Consider the following 14839-nt stretch of genomic DNA (forward strand, 5'->3'; position numbering starts at 1 on the left):
ATCATCGGGCAATTCGCCAGAATGGTAAAGTCTCCGCATGCTCCCGGTTTTATATAGAGCAGCAGGGTGACGTCATCACTTAACTCATATCAGGTGCAGTGATTAGAGGCGGGGGGGGGGGGGGGTATTGTAATTATATAATCGATTAGTAATCAGTCATTGGTTATGATTAGTAATGAGTTGTAGATTAGTAATTCTTTAAATCAAAATGTAATGTGTATTATTTAATAATAAACGCGATCTAACCCAAAAACCTTTATTATGAATAATATTGGTCGCGAAAGCCTACATGTTAAACTATGCTAATCTCTCTAACATTGTCATGCTAATCTCTTACATTGACATGCTAAAATCTTACGTTGACATGCTAATCTCTTACATTGACATGATAATCTCTCTTACATTGACATGTTGATATCTCTTACATTGACATGCTAATATTTATTGCGGTGACATGCTAGTCTCTCTTACATTGACATGCTAATCTCTCACAATACAATGGCCACCTCCACAGCTTCGTTTGTCAAGATTTACCCGATCTTACATTTACATGCAAATTTAATCTTTAGCCCTGCCCAGCGCTCCCACCGTATATTCTCAGCAGCTCTCCCGCGATATTTCTCACCTGATGACGCTTGCTTGTGTTGCGATCGAAACGTCGTGATATTGTTATTATTTTTATCTTCATTATTTTTTTTTATTATTTGATCTATCCACGTGGCTTTACCGAAAGATCCAAAGGATGTGAGTGATTTGTTAGATTCGGGCTGGGACAGGTCGCGAGAAGAGATGGCGACTGGGGCGAGAGTGAATCCGGAGTGGAAGTCAAAGGCAGGAAAATCCGCCCGAGAGGATGGAGCAACGTGAGAGGCTTGGGTGGATTGCCGCTTGGCTGGACAACGATGGATGGCAACGACTTGGGAAGGCCATCCAGCGATGGATTGATTATTGCCACCGCTGATGATAATACGCATACATATGTGCCGCCGTCACAGTATAATTTTTAAAATTATATTATCCGTAGATGGCAATGATAATAATCATCTTCCGTGGATCCCAAATGCGCGCCGTGTGTGTTAAGCAGGAAATAACCAGAACATGCACAGGGTAAAGGGGCAGAACGTTTAAAGATGTGCGTTTTCAACACCCGCAGCACTTCAATATATCTAACGACTCTGATTGTCTTGTGGGCAAAGTGTTCCAAAGCTTGGGAGCTGCAACCGGCACTAAAACTTCGATCACCTCTGCAAGGAAAACAGAGCCGGAGCCTTGACCTCGGCAGTGCTTAGAAGGAGGCGATTCGAAGAACCGAAAGGATATCGCCGGTCGTTGTCCAGAGACGCATCAGTTCCTGTGGTCGTGCGGAATGTCAACAATTGGCTTCAGAGCCATGGCAGGAGGACCACCACCCCCCCCACGTGCTTTCGTCTTGAGAACGGAGTCGCAAATTGGGTGAATTCTGCAGCACATCGTGACACCACGCCGTTACAACGTTAGTTGTTTGGGGGGGGGAGGGATGGCGTCCAGGGGTTTGAGAGGATTTCATCCATCAGCACGTGGATCACGACTGATGCTGCTGCTGCTCCTGCTGATGCCTAATGGCGGTGCTCGTTCGTTCATCGAGTGCGTGTGCACGTTGAACTTCTTTCGCGCCGTACGTAGCCAACCGTGCTGATCGGAGGTGCGCGCGGGAAGGACAACGAACTGGAAACAAGAAGCAGTCCTGAAGAAATAAGTTCGTCGATCTCGATGATGATTTAAAAATGCAAAGCTTCAATGGCTTCCTAATATCGGAATGAAGGGCGTTCCAGACGGCCGCAGAAGCGCAATCTGAAAGCGCCGCACGATGATGCGGTGAGAGCGTCTCTTTTCGATTCAGTGCCGGATGATCCTCGTAGCAAAAGTAGCTACACATGTAGTAGTTACTACACATGTAGTAGCTACACATGCAGTAGCTGCACATGCAGTAGCTACACGTGTAGTAGCTACTACACATGTAGTAGCTACTACACGTGTTGTAGCTACGGGCCCGCACTTTCAAGGGCCCCGCGCTAAATGCTTTCAAGCTATCAATTCCGGTTCAGTGATTCTGCACTTGCTCTATTACTATAGTACTATACTGCCTTCAACTTTTATGAACGACTGAGTGTTTAAGGTTAGCGATTTGTCTTATTATCTGGTTGTACAGCAAATAAAAAATACAATTACTTTACCATGTAAGTACATTTGTTTTTAAATATTCACGTGTTTATTTATTTATTTAAGGCCCCTTTATAACATATGCTACAGGCCCCGCACTAGCTTCATCCGGCACTGGTTCGATTAGTGGGTGGACAGAACCACCGTTGCAAGTTCAAAAAGACCACAATCGCGTCGAATGTGACTCTTGTGCTTAGCAAGCACGGACGCGTATAAATTTTGCATGCCCACACGGGACGTTCAATGATCTTCTCTCTCTCTCTCTCCCCCCTCTTTTCTTTCTGCCTGTTGCATAGAAACACTGAAGTCATTAAGCGGCTGTCAGGGCGCTATTAGAGTCAATACATCATTGGGATTGAGGTTGATGGTGGCTCCCCTTCCTTACCCGCTTGGCGCTCCCGTCACTTCTAAAGCGTATATATGAGTCTCCGTGTGTGAGTGTGTGCCTGTGTATGGAGGTGGGGGGCGGTGGGGGGGGGGAGCGGTGGGACAATGGTTAGTGCACTGCGCTAACGAGTGTCTGGCGTGGTGCTGGCCACCCACCTCCTCGTGTGTCAGCACTTGCCCCAACAGTCTGTTTCGGCTATATGTGTACACGCGCATGCACGCAATAATACAGCTTCGTTTTGGTATCCCACCAGTCACCGACAAGCCAAATATCCGTGGCATCGTTAATGTTTACACAATGTTATGATACCCACTCACGCGGTCATGCAGTCTCTATTGTCTATGCAATGCCACGGGGTGTTTATTGTCTACACATTAGCATGGAGTCTATTTGTCTCCAAATAATTATCATCTATTGTCCACACATTGTCATGGGCTCTCTCTCTGTCTACCCATTGTCATGAGATCCTCTATTATCCACGCATTGTCATGGGCTCTCTCTCTGTCTACCCATTGTCATGAGATCCTCTATTGCCCACGCATTGTCATGGGCTCTCTCTCTGTCTACCCATTGTCATGAGATCCTCTATTGTCCACGCATTGTCATGGGCTCTCTCTCTGTCTACCCATTGTCATGAGATCCTCTATTGTCCACGCATTGTCATACGATCCTCTATTGTCCACACATTCCTATGGTATTGAGAACGTCCACCCAATCAATTACCGGTACACTGATTTAGTTTTCGTTGTAACCGCATGGTATATGTATCTTGAGCAGGTGTCAGAAGTCGCCTATCCGAATCCCACACGATCATTGACGGGACGAATGGTCCATAGAGCGTAGATGCAGAGCGGGTGGATGGATTATCTGGCAGCTGAAGGGTTCCCCATAACAAATACAGTAGCTGGTCATTGATTCCGGTGACGTGAGGTCGATTCCCGGTCATGGGCAAGATCAGTGGCGAGGGATATCGGTACCGGGCCAAAGGGCCTTCCACCCCTCTCACCACCTCCGATGAGCACGGTTGGCTACGTGCGGTGCGAAAGAAGTTCAACATGCATACGGCACAACCTGCACGGGACTGGCGCGGAATGGAAAGGCTTTCATCCAGCAGTGGAAAAACGGGCTGCATGCATTAGCCCAGTTGGTTATTAAGATTTTGTGGGCGACAGTACCCACCTTGGATATCCAATGTAGTTTATATGAATTCATTAATCCACCCCACTTCGCACAAGAAGGGCTCACAAGTGACGTCATCACATCTATCTCTTTATTTAAGAAACGAAACGGGAGGATTTATCCACAAATGTGGCTGTCGCCTGATGAAGCTGGTTGTAATTACTGGCGAAACGTCGGACTCGGATTGTAAACGTTGTGGATTTGCTCTCCAACACACCGGTTAGTGCTGTACTAGTGACGAATTGGCCACGTTCTGTTTACCTGACAACCCTTACTAATTGGCTGTGTCGGGTGGTGGCGGGTTTAACGACACATTTATATATTTACGCGATCTAACCCCCCCCCCCCCCAAAAAAAAACCCCTCTATTATGGATCGTACCTCGCCCCCTCCTTGTTGAATTCCGTTTCAACCGAGTAACCCCCCCCCCCTTGCCTGACCCAACACGGTTTTGAGATAATACACGTATGAATATTGAGCGTCAATATTTCACCCAATGTCCAATCCGTGAGGTATGCTAACGAGCTGCCAGTAGCTGCGAGATAATTTTTTTTTTAAACCAATGGGCGCTGCGCACACGCGACGTAAAATGTGTTCACGCTCGCTGGTCACTCTTGGAAACCGGCGTTGCTTACGAGACGTGCGCCTAGAAAGGTCTTCTATATCGTGCCAGGTTACCGTGCGGATTTACATTCTAACGCAGTTATTCTATATTGGCAGATTCGCACACGATTATTCACCAATGACTCTCATGCATGATATAATTTCACGCAGTCATAAATCACACCTCACGCGTACCCCCCCCCCCCCCCCCCCCTGGGGCATTGGCACGTTACCCTCGGTTGAGAACTCCTGCATTAGACCATCCAGGCCAGGAGAGATGCATCTTTGTGACTCTCTTAAGTGGGTGAGCGACGCCAAGGTGGCTAGGAGACGTTAACTACCTCGGCTGGTGTACAGGAGGTCGTGGGTTCGATCCTGATCCCGACCCTGACGCCTGTATACTTGGAATGTGCATTTCCTCCCCGTGGTCGTGTTGATTTTTTTCTCCGGCTCCTCTGATTTTCCCTCCACATCTTAGAATCATGCGTTTAGAGTGTTTGGCTGCTGTACATTCCCACGCGGTGATACGCCACTGCACTGAGCTATCGTTTGCGATAGCCGGTCCGCTTCTGATAAAAAAAGAGCTACATAGCTCAGTTGGCCTTACCTGATAAAATAAATAAAAAAATGTTTTAGTTTAGCATGGGTAGTGCTCGGTGAGAAGACATCCTGAGAATTCCAGGTGTTGTAGGCTGTGGGCTGAGAGGTGACCAGGAGGTGACAGCACAGCCAACGGTTGTTCTGACCCTTGACCCCTGACCCTGTTTTCCCGGTGATGAGAGTGTCATCGAACGTGGCTCTCTCCGGGGCACTCCGGGTTTCCGTGGCACACGAGGGCCCAACTCTAATGAACCGAAATGGCCAAACATCCAAAAATGTAGAACCCTCCTGGTCAAACGCCTCTCCTGAGACTCAGTGAGGCTTTTTTTTCCCACGGCTAAATAAAGGATGCAATCAATATTTTTTATTTATTATAAAAGATATACGTTTTGATAACTTACCATTGACGTTTATCACAATGGGAGAGGTTAATACATATTCTTTATTAAAGGATCGGTATTAGACTGCAGGCCCCACTGTGTACAGTACTTACAAGACAAGAATGTTATTCACTTGGAGTTACCGCACACACACACACTCAAATTGCACGCGTGCGCGCGTGTGTCTGTCTGTGTTGGTGTGGCGTGTTGTATTGCTTATTGCGGACCTATATTTAACACTCCCATTGCAGAATTAAGATATTAAAGCTGCCTTTCCTGCATTAACGCAGAGAAATTAACTCTGAGATGAAATAAGCGTTGAATGACAACGGTTTATAAACGAGACATCACGGTGAAATATGATTATTTTTAGAGGAATGTATTAGCCTGATATTGGAGTACATATTGATATAGTCATAGCTTGAGGGTATGCGAACAGTATCTTGCCTTTAAACATCGGTCAGCTCACCAGTATTTTGCTTAAGGTGGCCTAACTGTTGATGAGACGTTGAAGGCCAAAATCGGTCTTGGGTTTTACTTCTATTAAACTCAAATACTGCTGATACGATGCACTTCCAGAAGTTCGCGTGGCTAATGGGATGCGTAAAGGATACTTATTTTTTATGTGGATGGACAGATATGGGAAGGAGACGTCAGCTTATTTTGCTCCTTAAATGGACGCTCAATAATTATTACTATGCGGAATGCACTATTTTTAGATACGGGTCACTCGAAGACAAATCATCATCATCATCAACACTACAGGGTTGGTAAAATTAATTATCGTAGTGGGGAATCAACGGTGACTGCTACGTGGAGAGACTGGCTCCTGCCATAGGAAAGTGGAATTGACGATGCTGATTGCGATTTGTCATCGGGGTAGCGGCAGCGTGGGGGGGGGGGGGGGCAGAACACGGAGTGACTCTTGAACGAATAATCGGGAGAATTTTTTTTACCATACTTCACCACGCTGGTCAGTGCGGTTTGCCGAAGGTGTGGGACCATAGATGTGGGAGCAGAGTACCGGACAACAATGGATGATGTTGCTCTGCCCTACGCTGCCCATCACGGTCTAAATAATATGAATAAATGTAGTAATACGGTAATTGTTAATTGCAAGGTTTTTTTCTTTCTTAATTCATTGAATCTAATATTTGTGGGCAAAATAGATATCTCGACCATGATCATTCCACTGCTGGATAATGGCCTCCACGATCCGTCGTCATGTTTTACCCTCGGTTCGTGGTTGGGGTTGGAGTTATGCTGAGCGAGCGGTTACGCTCAGGGCTACCGGATTCTCTTCGGATTATAAGACGCTCCGGATAGTGAGACGCACCCAAAGCGTTGTGCATGGTGTCAATACATTTACACAAATCTGGTTACACACACACACCGGATTATAAGACGCTCCGGATAGTAAGCCGCACCCTAAGCATTGTGCATGGTGTCAATACATTTACACAAATCTGGTTACACACACACACCGGATTATAAGACGCTCCGGATAGTAAGACGCACCCAAAGCGTTGTGCATGGTGTCAATACATTTACACAAATCTGGTTACACACACACCTGATTATAAGACGCTCCGGATAGTAAGACGCACCCTAAGCGTTATGTATGGTGTCAATACATTTACACAAATCTGGTTACACACACACCGGATTATAAGACGCAATCCCCACCTTTTTTCGGGGGGGGGGGGGTGCTGTGGGGGTGGCGGTCAGTGCGTCTTATAATCCGGGGAACACGAGAGTGGATGCGAGTTTCGAGGATTCTACCTTCCACAGCATGAACCATGGGCACGTGCCGCCCGAAGAAGTCAAACCGAACGCAGACACCAGAGGGCGCTGGTCCGTGGACTGCTACCCCACGACGCTTCGGGGAAAACCCTCTCAGCCATCGAGTGGGATTGAGTATTGACAACCCTTTAGTCACGTCGTATACCTTGGGTCGTGGGTATTTCAGATCTGTGTGTGTGTGCACATGTGTGTTGTTGAAGAGAGGCAATCGGCATTGGTTGCCTAGCAAGTTCGCACTTGCCCCGACGTTCTGTTGAGGCTAGAGAAAATTTGTCCTTTCTGTCTGTCTCGCATGTCGGTTTAACACGTAGTTGTAGGCTTTCGCGACCAATATCATCCATAGGATATTTTTTTTTTGGGTTAGGTCGCGTAAATATATAAATGTGTCGTTAAACCCGCCACCACCCGACACAGCCAACCAGTCAGGGTTGTCACCTAAACAGAACGTGGCAATTCGTCACTAGTACAGCACACCGATGGGTTGGAGAGCCAAGCCACAACATTTACAATCCGAATACGACGTTTCGCAAGTAATTACAATCAGCTTCATCAACACACCCGTTTGCTGTACTAGCGACGAATTGGCCACGTTCTGTTAACGTGACAATCCTTACTAGTTGGCTGTGTCGGGTGGTGGCGGGTTTTACGACACATTTATATATTTACGCGATCTAACCCCAAAACAACCTCTATGATGGACGTCTTGTGTGTGTGTGTATCGTCTTGTCAAGCCGTATGCGGTGACGATTCCGGTCGATCGTGTAAATTACATCTGTCAGGTTTTGTTTTTACATACACTAATGATGCTTTTGCGTGCACGAGTTAGTTTACCATTAATTACAATATACCCATTAAACAGTGTTTCGTCGTTGTTGTTGTTAAAATTGTTAATGTACAGCCCTGTGTATCGCATCCAGGCTATGTATGCATCTCAATTAGTGCGTCGCTAAATAAAGGCCGTGCGATCTATTTATGCACGCATTAATGTGAAGTATTATTACTATTAATGTGCTATTCTGTGTTTAGTTACCCCTGCGTGTACGTAAGTGACTCACGATTCAATTCCCATTATCTTGATTAGTTTTACGCTTGTATACGCGCATGTGGCCAATTAGCTGTTGACGAATGAGTAGATTTTCAGTGACCTAACCAAAGCATCGTACTTTACAATGGACTAATTAAAGTGTACGTTGTGCCTTTTAGCAACTGCTCCACAGCAATTCAAATGTTTCCGCGGTTGCATTACTTTTTTAACAAAAAAATTAAGGCATTTGATTAATGTACATAGGAAAGGAGAATTCACTTTCGTTTTAGCAACCGGATCGCAATCTATGGCTGGTGGAGCGGTTAGCGCACTGCACTGTGAACCCGGCTACCCGAGGTCGATTTCCATCCCTGACCGTTGTTAACATCAGTGGCGAATAATATCAATAATAATACCGGAACCGGTCCTGGATCGAGCTCATTTCGTCGCTCCATCTCCCCCGTTGCCGTTTGGATGACGTTCCACCACCAGTCTCGCTCACCACGGCCGTCGTCTCTCCCGAGTTATTACGTCATACCCAAGCCTCTTTGCGTTCCGTTTTTCTCTGTCAGTGCCTTCTGTCTCTGAACCGAGTGTCAGAGCAGTAGCACGTGCACCGACTACAATAGGGTTTGTTTGTTGGCACGTAGTTTTGTTAGTTGTTATTTTTGTTACCTCCGATTAGCGCGGTTGGCAACAAACATACATCAATCAAAAAATATTCCAAAATCACTGCAACTTGCTCTCAGTTTGATCTCGGTCTGCCTTCGATAACCGCCCTACACAATATATGTAAATCATATAATAACTCAAGAGACCAGGATGAGTCTCATTTGGGTGAGCGACTTGGGGCATTCGTCTGCCAGTACGGGGTGGCGATTGCTGCTGCTGTTGTTGTTGTGCGGGTGTGTATACAGTAATCCCGACTGGGTAATTTTCTCATGTCATTTTAACAGAATGTTGGCAAATTTGGACCCTGACGCCGGCAAGCAATGGCCTGCTCTTGTGAAATGACGTCGGGGGATCTTATTTAATGTCCAATCATCTCTACGCAGTATTAACCAGGGCGGCCGGCGAAAATCGGACCGCGAACCTCTCTGCAACGAGCGGCGAACGTGGCTACCGCTGGGCCGCATCACCGCTCAGATTGAGGCCTCACATACTCGTTGTGATTCGCAGTTGTGTCCAGTTGTAACGTAATTAATTTATGTTATTAAACTTGCATGTTTAGCATCTACATGCCGGCTTGCATCTTGTGTTAAGTTTTTCAGTCGATTCATGCAATGTGTATTTCCATTGGCTCTGTTATACACAATTGTGAATATGCAATGCATCTCACGTGGGTGAGATACATTGACAGATACCGTATAGCGAGTGTATAACGGGATGAGATGTACGCTTGTATAAATTGTACATGCACGGACACGGTATTTCATTTTCGTTCGTTTGTTTCTCAGTCCGCTTGTCCTGGCGAGGCTCGCGGATTTGGGACCCACGGGTGATGGCTCAAAGTCGCCGTGTGGGGCTGGTCTCGACCGGGTAACGTGGAGTGACCCGGCCACCCTTAGGCCTGGCCCCGGTGGGGGTGTCCCGGTTACACCTTGCCTGGGCGAGGCTCTCTGATTTGTTTTATATTTCAGAACCATTCACGACGGGGCTTTTGTCGGGACCGTTACTCGTCTGGAACCTCTCCTCCCCCCAGAGCTGATCGCCAAGGGAGACCCTACCCGGGGTGCAAGACTCCGGGAGACATCGCTCTGAGGCTCATCGGAACACACAAACCCCACCACCTCGATAGGGTTACAATCCTTCGGCGGGGTAAACGTTGATGTATATTATGTTCGTAAAAATATAATAATATATCGCACTGTGTGTTGTTACATTGGGGGAGGACTTCATCCAGCGGTGGATTGACCATGGCTCCTGATGATGACATAAATGTGGATGCCATCATTTGTGTACGATATTTTAGTGCAGAGCGTATTTATTTACGAGGCACGCGCGCGTGTGTGTGTGTGCTGTCTGCATATCGTCTGCGAACACGCCAGTATCTGCACGGTACGTGGTGTGGAGCGTACAGGTATATTCTGGCTTATCACCATCGTTCCAAGTACCTTTCACACACCAACCCGCACTGACCATCGTGGTGAAGTATGGTCAAAATATCCAGAACATCGCGCGGGTGGTAGCTCTTGAGGAGAGAACACTCATCCAGCAGTGGATTAACAAAACCGGGCCCTTTCATGTACGCGGACAAAGATCCCCCGTATAGCCTTAAAAACCCGTAGGAGCAAGTGCTGTGAGCGAACACCCATGAAGGCCGACACGACATACGAGGGGGTGGGTGGTCAGCATCACGCCAGGCCGCCTTTGTCTCCCCAGTGGCGACGTTTACACACCGCACCAGGTACTCATTTGGGGCTGAGTTGAACGCGGGGAGCTAATCGTCACTAGTGTGTTTTAAAAAAGTTTTTTTTTCCGTGAGCGAGAATCAAACTCTCTCTCTCTCACACACCCACCACTGTGAATAATATACACCCGGGGTTGTCTCGCTCTCTCGAATCTCAGCACCCATTGAGTGGCACGTCAGATTAATTCTTCATTCAGATCACGTTTTCCACCCCCCCCACCCACCCACCACCACCTTTGCGTGATAGCAGAGACACGCGCGCACACACACGCGCGCACACGCGCGCACGCAGACACACACGGACGCACACACACACAGACGCACACACGCACGCAGACACACGCAGACGAACACACACACACACAGACACACGCTATTCCTGCCGACGGTTCCGTCACCGCTCGCAACTGCGAGTTGCGAGAGAGAGCGAGCGAGCGAGCGAGGAGCCGTACGTTAACGCGGCAGTCACGGGATGTTGGCGCTGCGCGTGAGTTGATGGTTCGCACGCACTGCTATTTTATTATCACTATACGACCGCTACTTCTAATGTCATCGTTGTTGTAATTCGCCTAAACGTTAATAAGCAACTATCAACAACAACAACAACAAAGCCATGAAAAACTAGCGGGAGATCTTCATGGAGGACATGCGATTATATTATCATCTCATCTCTGGGTGCTGCTGCTGCTAGGACTGCCGCGTAATGATCAACTTTGCTGAAGGCTCCGACTGCTGCTGATGATGATGATGGCAGTGCAGAAGATGTTGACGATGGCGCTGGTGGTGATGATAAAGTTTCCATTCTCTGGATTTGCGATGAATGGAAAGTGATTTGGGGCGATTCTCCGGACCCGTGCTCAACCTGGCTGACTAACGCACGCGCATTGCGTCTTGGGGTAAGGTATAAGCCATGCGTTTCACGCACACACACATCTCTTATAGACTGTAGATGTGTACCGTGCCTCCTATATATACGTAGTCTACACGTGTGCTCTATATACGTATAGACCGTACGCGTATCATGTATAGACTATGTATGTGCAGTCTCCTCGACTGTTTTGTGTGTACTAAATATGCTGTAAGGCTATACTACACTGCTATGCGCTGCACTATACTACACTATACTGCTATGCACTGCGCTGCGATGGTTTTATGACTCGTTGGGGTTGGCTCGAGCGGCGGGTAGGGGGCAAGAATTTATATTCGCAGCTGATAGCGTGAGCCTTGTTCTGCGGGGGTATCACGTTAGGTAAGCACAGGTTGTTAGGCATGTTGATTGGTGGGTATCGCGGGGGCATGATTGCCGTACAGCGGTGTACATCGGTGGCTCAATGCGCGTTGTGTGCACGGCGCTTTGCCGATGCGCGACGGGATGAAAGCGGCTCCGAGCGGCTCGACTCTGACGTTCACCGCGGCTCAGGGATTCTAACTCAACGGGTTCGTCGCGCGGTTGCGCTAACCACAGCGCCACCGCTCCGCCACATGGGGGGGGGGGGGGAAATGGCTGGGAGACATTACAACTTGTCTCTCCCCTGCCCGCCCCCCCATTACTCTCCCCTCCTCCTCCACCACCACCACAGTTGACATCACAGCACGCCTCTTGGCACCACACCCCGCCACGGGCAGGCAACACTGGGGGAGCCGCAGGCAACATCGACACAGGCAACCCCCCTCCACCTTCTCTTAACGCGCGCGCATCACCGGCATCTATCCGTGTCTTTAAGCAAGCGAGCATATTATGAACGTGCTTTCCGTCGTTTTGATACCTGGAACATTATTTTTTTACTATTAGTTGTATAATCAATAGAGCTTTCATGAATCAGTAGCAGCGAGAGAGAGAGAGTGTGTGTGTAGGAGTATTCGAGTTCTCCCAGCACGATCCGTTTTCATTCACTCATTGTTTCGAGATCCAGCGATATAGCCCCTTGGGCTGGGGAATTGCTAGGCGTGTGTGTGTGCGTGCATACATATGGTGTGTAGATAGTGTTGGCTGGCTGGCTCTGCGTGTTGAAGAGCGAGGCGAGCGGCATGGAGAACGGGTTATCAGCGGGTCGCCTAGCGAGTTAAAACGCCGTCGTGTCAAGTTTGCGTCCGGCTCATGTCTCATCTGGGTCTTGGGCCGTGCGGGAAACGCGCCATTGGGAGGGACTCTTGCAGTGGCCGGAGCATACTGCTTGGAGGGTAAGTTGCTAACCTGATGCGTTACATGCACTGTTCACGGTGTGTGTGTGTGGGGAGCGGTAGTGTAGCGGTTAGCGCGCTGCGCTACGAACCTGGTGGCCCGGGTTCGATTCCCGCTCACGGCCAACATCAGTGACGATTATCTGAACCGATCCTGGGCATCCCCTAGGTCGACTCAGCCTCAAATGAGTACCTGGTGCGATGTATATACATCGCCACTAGAGAGACAAAGGCGGCCGGGCGTGGTGTTGGCCACCCACCCCTTCGTGTGCCGCGCCGGCCTTTATAAGTGCTCGCTAACAGCACTTGCCCCTACATTCTGCTAAGGCTATACGGGGGATCTTTGTCTTTGTTTTGGGCAAAGCTATAGAGGACCCAGCTTATTTGACGAACGTTGTGTCCTTTGCCTATGACTGGTGCTCAATGGATGTGGCAAGCCCAATCCATCTCGCCTTATAGCGTCCTCGTGATAAGTGCTTTATTCTTGTGGCATGATATGCATATACGTCGGGGGTACATTACAACAATATAATATTATTTCGGATAGGCTTACTTTGTAATCTAGTGGTAGTGCCTTAGGCCGATAATCCCTACTCGCAAGGCAGCCTACAAAGCAACGTTCTGGAATATATAGAGCGATTAAGTGAGCCTCTTTGTGTGCCTTAAATGAGCACCTGGTGCGGTGTGTAAACATCGCCACCAGGGAGACAAAGGGGGTCAGGCGTGGTGCTGGCCACCCACCCACTCGTGTGCCGTGCCGGCCTTGATAGGTGCTCGCAAACAGCACTTGCCACAACAGTCTGCTCGGGTTTATTCGGGCTGATCGTTGTCAGTGACCGAGGCTATATAATCCACGTGTAGGGATTGACTCGGGCACGATCTGTCCTGATTCGGCGACCGGGACAGATTTCCACTCGCCCGTCACACCACGTCCACAATGAAGTCTCTCGTCATGGCTCTGGCTTAGAGTCGCGTGCCCATTTAATTCAGGCGACCAAAAACGACCCGGAAAATCATCAGCGACAGGTTACCTATGCCCCGTTAAACACACGCATCGGGCTGCAGGTACATGTCCACACGTCAATCCACTGCTGGACGAGGTTGCCTACACCCACACAGCGCGTGGGCGTCGTACGGGGGGGCCATGCGGTCCATGCTTCACCACTGCCCGTCAGCTCGGGGTTCGTGTGGCCGGGGAGCACAGAAGTCGAGTACAACACATGAAGTCGAGTACAACACATGAAGTCGACTGCACTGCCCTCTGCCGCTCTGAATGTGTTCGCGAAGCGAGCCGATTTGCGAACAAAGGAAGACAGTCGCCCATCCGAGCGACTGTCCGGGCGCAACCTTTTGCCCAGCATCCGAAATCTTGCCGGGATGCTCTCTCGGAAGCGAAGGATCCCTGGCGATATTGTGCCCATGGGCGCGCGCGCGTGCTTGCGTGTGCATGTGTGTGTGCATGTGTGTGTGTGCATGTGTGTGTGTGCATGTGTGTGTATAAAGTGCGTGTGTGCATGTGTGTGTGCGTGCGTGTGTGTGTGCGTGTGCATGTGTGTGCGTGTGTGTGTGCGTGTGTGTGGATGTGTGTGTGTGCGTGTGTGCGTGCGTGTGTGTAAAGTGCGTGTGCGTGCGTGTGCATGTGTGTATGCATGTGTGTGTGTGCGTGCGTGTGTGTAAAGTGCGTGTGTGTGCGTGTGCATGTGTGTGTGCATGTGTGTGTGCATGTGTGTTTGTGCGTGCGTGTGTGAAAGTGCGTGTGTGTGCATGTGTGTGCGTGCGCGTGTGTGTGCGTGTGTGCATGTGTGTGTGTGCATGTGTGTGTGTGTGTGTAAAGTGCGTGTGCGCGTGTGTGTGTGTGCGTCGTGACACGACACGCGCCTGCTACGCTGCGCGTGGCAAAGGAATTCCGCGTGACGGCCGTGCCACTCGCCCGTGAGTGCGAGGCGTCTTGCCACCAACGACTGCTCTCGGGCTCCCACGACGCAGCAGTTGCGGCGTGCCGAGCGGCATAGCGCAGCGGGGTGAGCGCGTTCGCACTGCTTCAACCCGGCCACCCGAGTTCGATTCCCGTGC

The 14839-nt window shown here is 49.2% G+C and overlaps 1 protein-coding gene across 6 annotated transcripts in view; it reads left to right on the forward strand.

The window, feature by feature from the left end:
• The first annotated feature begins 10814 nt into the window (after positions 1–10814).
• Positions 10815–14839, forward strand: part of LOC116952788 (chemokine-like protein TAFA-2) — a 103725-nt gene continuing 99700 nt past the window's right edge. For 2 of the 6 annotated variants that reach the window (XM_032972428.2, XM_032972427.2), the window contains exon 1: positions 10815–11481. The gene's annotated coding sequence lies outside the window, so the exon portion shown is untranslated. Of the gene's footprint in view, positions 11482–12146; positions 12767–14839 lie in introns of those variants that run through there. The other 4 variants (XM_032972432.2, XM_032972430.2, XM_032972429.2 and 1 more) reach the window with 3 other exon arrangements.

The sequence above is a fragment of the Petromyzon marinus genome, chromosome 48 (assembly GCF_048934315.1).
Source record: "Petromyzon marinus isolate PM22_M1 ecotype Great Lakes invasive population chromosome 48, UKy_Petmar_22M1.pri1.0, whole genome shotgun sequence".
Lineage (NCBI taxonomy): Eukaryota > Metazoa > Chordata > Hyperoartia > Petromyzontiformes > Petromyzontidae > Petromyzon > Petromyzon marinus.